The 7,776-nt window shown below is 48.3% G+C and overlaps 1 protein-coding gene across 2 annotated transcripts in view; it reads right to left on the reverse strand.

The window, feature by feature from the left end:
• ZNF516 (zinc finger protein 516) overlaps positions 1-3,605 on the reverse strand; it is a 102,070-nt gene extending 98,465 nt beyond the window's left edge. Inside the window, exon 1 of one of the 2 annotated variants that reach the window (XM_032703149.1) lies at positions 3,505-3,605. The gene's annotated coding sequence lies outside the window, so the exon portion shown is untranslated. Of the gene's footprint in view, positions 1-650; positions 1,170-3,504 lie in introns of those variants that run through there. The other variant, XM_032703156.1, reaches the window with a different exon arrangement.
• Positions 3,606-7,776: the final 4,171 nt, after the last annotated feature.

Consider the following 7,776-nt stretch of genomic DNA (forward strand, 5'->3'; position numbering starts at 1 on the left):
AAGTACCAAAATACTCCCTATCGCAATGAAACTTCTGCTCCAAACACCAGTACCCCCCCTGGCACTGCTTCCCCCAAAATACCAAACACCTCTTACAATACAGTTATTTTTGGCCCACTAGCAGCAGCCAGCCTGGCGGGCAAGCACAGGGGGGTTGTCCCAGCACCCAAGGCGCATTACCACTCGCACCTGCCTGTGGGACACAGACCCCGTGCCACACACACGTGCACCTGCCTCAGTGAAGCAATCTCACACTGCGGCACCCATGAGACCCCCGTTCTGCTGTGCACACACATACCCAGCAGAACCTACAGGCACACACGTCTGGCTCATGTGCAGCAATTCAATATACCCCATCCCTGCACTGCATGTGTGCACACACACTGCTTGCCACAACACCCTTCCCTGCCCTGCGTGCACCTGCCCCGCATGCAACAGCGTGCTCCCCAATATGTACATACACAGTTCCCCCTGTCCCATCTACTTGCAACGCTGATGGGGGGCAGCTGTCGGTCACTGCCCTCCCTCAGGGTCAGCATCCTCTTGCTTGGTCCAGGACACACAGGGCCTTAACACACCCGCAGGAAAGCAGTGGTCAAAAATCAAGACGCATACATCCTCCAAAATAAAACTCTCGGCTATCAACCTACCCACTCGTCACGCGCAGCGATGAGGACACAAGGGAAATCTGACACATCTTGAAAAAAACTCCTCCTCTCAAATCAACCCATGTTATGCCATTCAGCTTTTGCTTAAAATTACACGTTTCTCTTTTATTTTTTTTTTTTTTTTGGGTTGGGGGGAGAAGGCAACGAAATACACGGTTGCCAAGTCGAGTTAATGAAAAACCCTTTGGCTGTTAACTCATTTAGTGCAGCAAGCATGAAATAAAGTCCGTGGCACGGGGCCAAAGCGCAGTGGCCCTTTGCCGGGCGGGCTTCTGGGACCTCTCCCCGGCCGCCGAGGAGCCAGCCCCGAGCACAGCGGCCAGCCCATGGTTTTGAGGAGAAAATCTCCAGAAATCTGTGAAACCTCCTCAAAAAAAAATAAAATTAAAAAAAAAATTACACGCAAAAATCAAAATATCGATGGCTCCGCCAGGCCCGAGGAGATTTTTCATCAAGGCAGTTTTGCACCCACTTCCAAAATAAGCCCGACCACTCCGCTGAGGGAGGATCGGCGAGGGGACATCAACACCGAGGCTGGGCGGGGGGTGCGCGCAGCGCCGGGCAGGCGGTAAGGCAGGGGCACGGCGGCTCCCCGCCCCACCTCGCCGCGCCCCAACACCCCGGGGCCGACCGGGGCCGGGCCGGGCCGGGCGGTGGCGGGGGGCGGGCCCGCGGGCTGGGGCCGCCCCGGCGGGGCGGGAACGCCGGCGGGCGGGGGCTCGGCGTCCGTCCGGCCCCATTCCCCAACCTCCTCCACCGCCCCCCCCCCGCCGCCGCTTTCGTACCGCAGCACCCCCCGCGTCCCTCCCCGCCGAGGAAACTTCTCCGCTCGCAGGGAAAGAGTTCGGCTCCGCAGCCGGGGAGACGCTGGGTGCGAGCGGGGGGGCGGCGGGGAGCGCCCGGAGATGGGGAGCGAGGGGAGGAGGAAGAGGCGGCGAGAGAGTTGCGCCTCTCCCCAAAAAGAGACTTTGACCCCGCATCGCTCTCCGGTGGACCTCGAATTACATATTTTTGTCACAGGTCGGATCCTAACGCACGTCGACACAGCGTCTAATTTATGAACTCATCAGCCTAATTTCATTATTTAATCATGCGCCCAGCAATCGTGTTTCCTTAAGAAAGGACTGACCTATTTTTGGCTGGAGATAAACGATCATGTTAACAGATGTTAATCTTGTAATCTGTTTTTCCTGTAAGCACTTCGCATACCCACGTTTCAGACATTAAAAAAAAAAAATTAAAAAAATCTTGCCCCAACGACTTGACGTCATGATTCAGTTCTTATTAAAAAAAAAAATCTCGCAGTGGTTTCAAAGACATTAAATCTTTTTCACTTTATAAATGCTGATTTGTTCTGCCTCAACTCCCACAGGCTTTTATTTGCATTTCAAATTCCACAGGTTACACCAGTCGCCTTTTCAGAAAATGTAAACCAACAATAAGGCAGCAAAGGGGGGGGGGAGGGGAACCCTGCTTTTGGATTAAATAAAGAACAGAATTAATGTTTCGAAAATAGTCCCAGCAAAATGATATTTGCACGTCCAGTGCCCGAGCGCCTCCGCATCTATAGGGGTAATGTAAAGGATAAGATGTGGGCACACACAATGCGCATTCCCCAGAAGATCCCTGTCTGCTGCTGGGAGCTTATTAACGCTCCTAATAAATGGTGCTGACTCCAAACCGACACCTTTCGGCTTAAAACACAGGGTTTGTCTCCAGCAGTTAATTGCAGAGGTTAGCTGGTTTGAGGGGAAAAACAACGGCCGGCTGTCATGCTCCACACGTCTCCCCACACGTACTGCCAGTTTTAGCACCCCACCTTCTTCCCTCATAGCAAAGTTTACCCATCCAAACTTTCCTCAACTTGCCCAAGTGCTTAATTCGCATTAGGATCGCGACTCGGCGCTATGCTAATGATCACCGAAGATAGTAGCGGGGGGAGGGAGGGAGGGACGAGGAGGAGGAAAGCTTTTAGAGCACAAAATGTCTGGAACTGCATTATTTCTATTCTTCTTTTCTCTCCCTCCTTCCTTTCCTCCTCTCGACACCCCCCCACACACACCCTTTTTTTTAACACGTACATTAGACTCCCTGCATCCCTCCCCACCCCACCCGCATCAAACGAGCGATTTTTCCTCTTCTGGAAATAATCGCTACGGAGACATTGTCCTCCGAGCCCTCCTCGCTGTCTATATGTGAATAATTGTTTTCTATGCCCGCCCACCCCCAACTTCCTTTGATAAACTGTGTACTTCTCTAACGGGGATCAAGCAGCGACCGACTCACCACGGAACCGAGAGCGACTCAAAAAACAAGGGGGGGGGACGCACGGACACAGCCCCACATCGGGCATTTCACGCACACGCTGAATCAATACTATATCGGGGAGGGGCGGGGGGAAACAACCCACTCTTATTAATTGAAGTGGCTACTCGGTGTTCGAAGACCCATCACCCACCTTCTTTAGCCGAAGCATTTTACTTTAAAGTGAGGCAATTTGTTCTTTGTCTCTTAATGGATTAATATCGCAGTCCGCCCCCCCTCAACGTCCCTGACGGAGCGTACAAAGCCAAAGGGCTCCCGGAGCCCGCAGGGCTCCCCCACCCCCCGGCACCACCACTGCAGTAAAACCATCCTCCTCCTCCTCGCCAAACAGCGCAAAGTTACCATTTTGGAGCCGCTCCGATGGCCGGGGGGACAGTCCCCGTACTCGGAGGGAGGCGCGAAGTTTTGGGGGTTTTTTTCTTTTTTTTTTTTTTTCTTCCCCCCCACAGGGACGCATCCCGAGGACCCCCCGCCCCCCCGGGCCATGCCCCCTCGCCCCGCCGCCCCTCACCTCCTGCGCGGCCGGCGGCGTTCGGGGAAGGGCGCGCCGAGCAGCCCTGAAGGTGAAACCACGCGCCGCATGCGAGCGGCGCCGCGCTGCACATGATCCGCCGAGCGGCTCCACTGGCGCGGGCGGGGGCGGCCCCGCCGGCCCCCGCCGCGCCCCGCGCCCGCGCACCGCCCCCGCCGCGCCCCGCCCGCCCCAGCGCCGCCGACGCCGCCGCGCGTCCCCCGGCGGCCGCCGTGGTGTGGCCGGTGCGGGGCCCGCACGCACACGCCGGCCACTATTGTCTCCGCGGAGCAAAGTTGGGGCGCGGGGTGCCGGTCGCCCCCGGGCGCTGCGGGAGCGCGGGGCGGAGAGCGGTGCGGAAGGCGGGCTCCGCGTTGTGCCGGGCGCGGCGTGGCGCTTGTGCCGACCGCCGCCCCGGTTCCCACGTACCTCCTCCGCTGCGAAAGATGCGGGCTGGAGTTGCCCCAGATGCATTTCTATGAGAAACTTTATTTTTCCTTTTTTTTTTTTTCCTCCTTTTTTTTTTTCTTGGCGAATTCCACTGGTAAAATATTTATGGATCTATTGAAATGCGCAGAAACAACAACATTAAAGTCCTCAATCAAGATCAAAGAGGAATACTGTTCAACAGCCACGCTGGGGAAGTTGAAAGACCTCCGAACAAATCAATCTGCCATATGGCTTTAGGAAAAAAAAAAAAAAAAAAACAAGCAACAAAAAAGCTTCCCCCCCCCTCCCGCTCCTCCACTCCTATGGCTGAAAAGTTCAATTCTTGTTTTCCTGTCTGTTTACGAAGCTCGGTTTAATCACGCCAAATCTCTGTATGCCATAGGCGAGGGGAGTGTGTTTAGTCTATGGCTGGGAAGCCTCATTTAGCGCTTGGTACTAGACATCAAGGGTGTGGATGAAGCCTTTTTTTTTTTTTTTTTTTCTTTTTGTCTCTCTTTCTTTGTCTAGTAACGTGCGATGACGTACAATTGACACGGAGGACTTTTGACGGAGGGTCGGTGTTACCTCGACGCCCTGGGCCGGTAGAACACCACTGCCCCCGGACACCCCGGCTAGGAGCTCCTCGCCGGAGTTGCCCCCCCACCCCTGGCCCGACCTTTCCTGGGCGCACCGGCCCAGCGCCGCCCTCCCTCCGTCTTGCACTTGGGACGCGAACTGCTTCGGCAATGAGAAAAAAACAAAATTAGGGCGGGGGAGGCTTTAAATCCTGCCCTTTCCAGTGCTTATTCCCTCGGAATAAAGGGAAAGGGTGGGGGTGGGGGGCAGCGAGCGGGAGGGGAAAGTTGGTAATGAAGGATACACGAATCATAAAATGTAAGCTATGTGTGATTAATGATCTGCACTAATTTGAATAGCAGGCGTGTTAAAGGTCATTGACAATTGTTGCTGCTTTCAGCATGAATGCCTGAATGGGATGTATTTGGGACAATCAAATTTAATTGTAATTCACAGAAAAAAAATAATCAGATGTGCATAGCAGCTGGTCAAAATATAGAGAGGATGTGCATTAAAAAAATGCACATTGCCTGTTCTTCAAAGGCAACTTCATTACATTAAGGTGGTGTCTTTAGATGCCTCAGTAGTAAATAACGTATCTGGAATGTCTGGATTTTGTTCCTTATGCATCAGCATCTTTCCTGTGCACTTTTTCAATTGCAGGCCAAATTGGCTTTTCAGTTACTCTGGACGTCCAGCATTTTGTGGGAATTCCGAGTTCACTGATGCCAGATTTACCTGTGAGTGGACCAGACCAGATGTCACCTCTCTAAGCTTGAAGAATTCACCCCAGGCATACACCTATAATACAAGTGTGTAGATTCTCTAATCATGGTTTATATAGTAGTTTAGCATTTCTTTACACAAAGAGTAAGAAATCCATTATAAATCAGCATTCCTGGGCACTATTTAGAACTACAGTATTAAGCTAACAATTTCCATATGGTGAAAATTGACAAGTCAGAGCAATGAAAGGTGCATGAGACTTCCCAACTCCTCTACCTAAAAATGTGATTTTTATGACCTATTCCTTTTCTCTCAGAGTGTGTACAGATTCTTTCCCTTAGACAGTAAAACATGAGAATACACAACGCAGTGCTTGCTCTTTTGCTTGATAGAGTAATGCTTAAAATGCTTAATATTTTCCATATTTGCTTCCACAGGGCCAGTCTTGCACTCCTTCTTCCCGTAAGAAAATAGGAGGCTACAGGGGTGAAAGGACTGGAGAACCCATCTCAGGCTTAGTAAGCGAGGGATATTCCACTTTAATGGAAAGGCAATTAAAAATTCAGAAGATGCAGAGACCTTAAAAACAATCAAGCGGTATATTAATTTCACGGAAAGTCACCAGCAGAGTTCCTCTGTCCATGTAATTTTAAATAGGAGATTTTCTCACATTTCTTCTGCTGAGTCCAGCACTCCTGGGTTTTAAAAGCAAAACTGAAATGGTGTAAGAATTTATAGACTTAAAAGATATGCAAAATGTATTTGCATAATATCGTCAATGTCATTAGAAATTTTAGGTAGAGAGGATGTTCTTAATTTTCAATTTGTTAGTAACATACCATTTCTATGGATGATTAATCTGTTTTCAGACACTGTTTACCCATTTTATCTTTGCCAGAAATCTTCCAGGAGATGTCCTCCAGTTTCAAATTCTTTAAATTACAGTATTTTGTATGAGAATGTCAGTGATATTAATGGCTCAATACGTGTTTTGCTATTTATAGACTTGTATGTATAATAATTCTGGCTAATGAAATACTTGGAGCAGGAAAGCATTTATTTACTTTTTCTATGGTCTAATAAATTATTTGTTCAGCATTTGGGACCAGGCTTCCTCAAGTTTGGGAAAATGGCAGTTTGATGAAATTCTGTGTGATGACTTGTCTGCATAACTTAGCCTTAGGAGTGATTGGTGGAAGCTTAGATAAGAAAAGGTTCCCGAGAAACACCATGGTAGAATAGCAAGGAAAAAAGGCTGTCTTTCTAAAAGCAAAGCTGAAAGCATAGATAAATACTTCAAGGCAGACAAACAAGCGAAGTTTGGATTACATTTCATATATATGTGTGTGTGTGTGTGTGTACATGTCACATACACAGATACAGTCAGTGAAATGTAATCTAGCGGACCCAGTCACTTTAACTTCTGATGTATGCTTGCTCAGTTACTCAGGTTTTGTGCTGATGAATATTTTTTGTTGTTGCAAATCTATCTGAAGATCAGAGAACATATCTAAGTAATGCTAATCCAGGACAGTTTAAACTCCTGATTTTTTTTAAGGAATCTTTCTCCCATCTCAAAATTTGGACTATCTTTTTCCTCGGTCACCCATCATATCTGTCTCTCAACAACCCTTTCTAAACGCAACCCTTGGCTTTATAGATAGTTCTCCAGTTCTGCCAATAAAACAATATGCGTCTATTTAAATCTAAGCTAGAGATTTTGCTTTCGAACTGTGCCTGGGTCAGGAAAAAAGCACACAAACTAATGACAAATAATCTTGTATTACTCTTCACATTCTAAACCAGACCTTTTCTTGGTGTATCTGAAAATACAAAGAGCATGTGCAGAAGTTAAAACTGGAAGGCACAGGCAACTCTAAAACTCATGTATATCTGCAGATCACCGCACAGAAACATTCCCCGTGATGCTTTTTTACAAGAAACTAACATTTCTGACTCCAATTAAAATGGGCCATTCTAACATTGGTGTGCTTTCAGAGTTTCTGTGGGTGGCACAGATTTCATTGCGAAACAAAATGGTTTCAATCAATAACAAGCATATACTCTTGGATTAAATACATTGACCTCTCATGTGCACTGCAAAAATCTATTTCTTCTCCCTCTCTAATCGTGCCTCAGTAGCTATGTGGTGTCAGGCTGCTTCCAGAGTTTGTACTATGAAAACACACCCCGACTTATCAAAGTTTTTAACACCGACATAGTCTGGGTCTACATAGATTGAGGTCAAGCTCTTGCACCCTGTTCATTTAGTCAGGCATAAATCTATCGAATGAATTTGAAAATATTTTTCCATTTGGAGGCATGCACATATTTCATGATCTGACATATCTATTAATGTGTAACAACATTAAGTGACTTTGTTTCATCTGTTGACAAATTGTGGCAGGTTTCAGAATGTGGTCATACCCTCTTTACCTTCTATTCATAGAAATTGTCCCCTTGCTATCATACGATTGCATTAATGCCAAAAGATGACTGGTGTTTGTCTCCATCATCTCATTTATGGTATGTAAGGAGCTT

Source organism: Chiroxiphia lanceolata, chromosome 1 (assembly GCF_009829145.1).
Source record: "Chiroxiphia lanceolata isolate bChiLan1 chromosome 1, bChiLan1.pri, whole genome shotgun sequence".
NCBI lineage: Eukaryota > Metazoa > Chordata > Aves > Passeriformes > Pipridae > Chiroxiphia > Chiroxiphia lanceolata.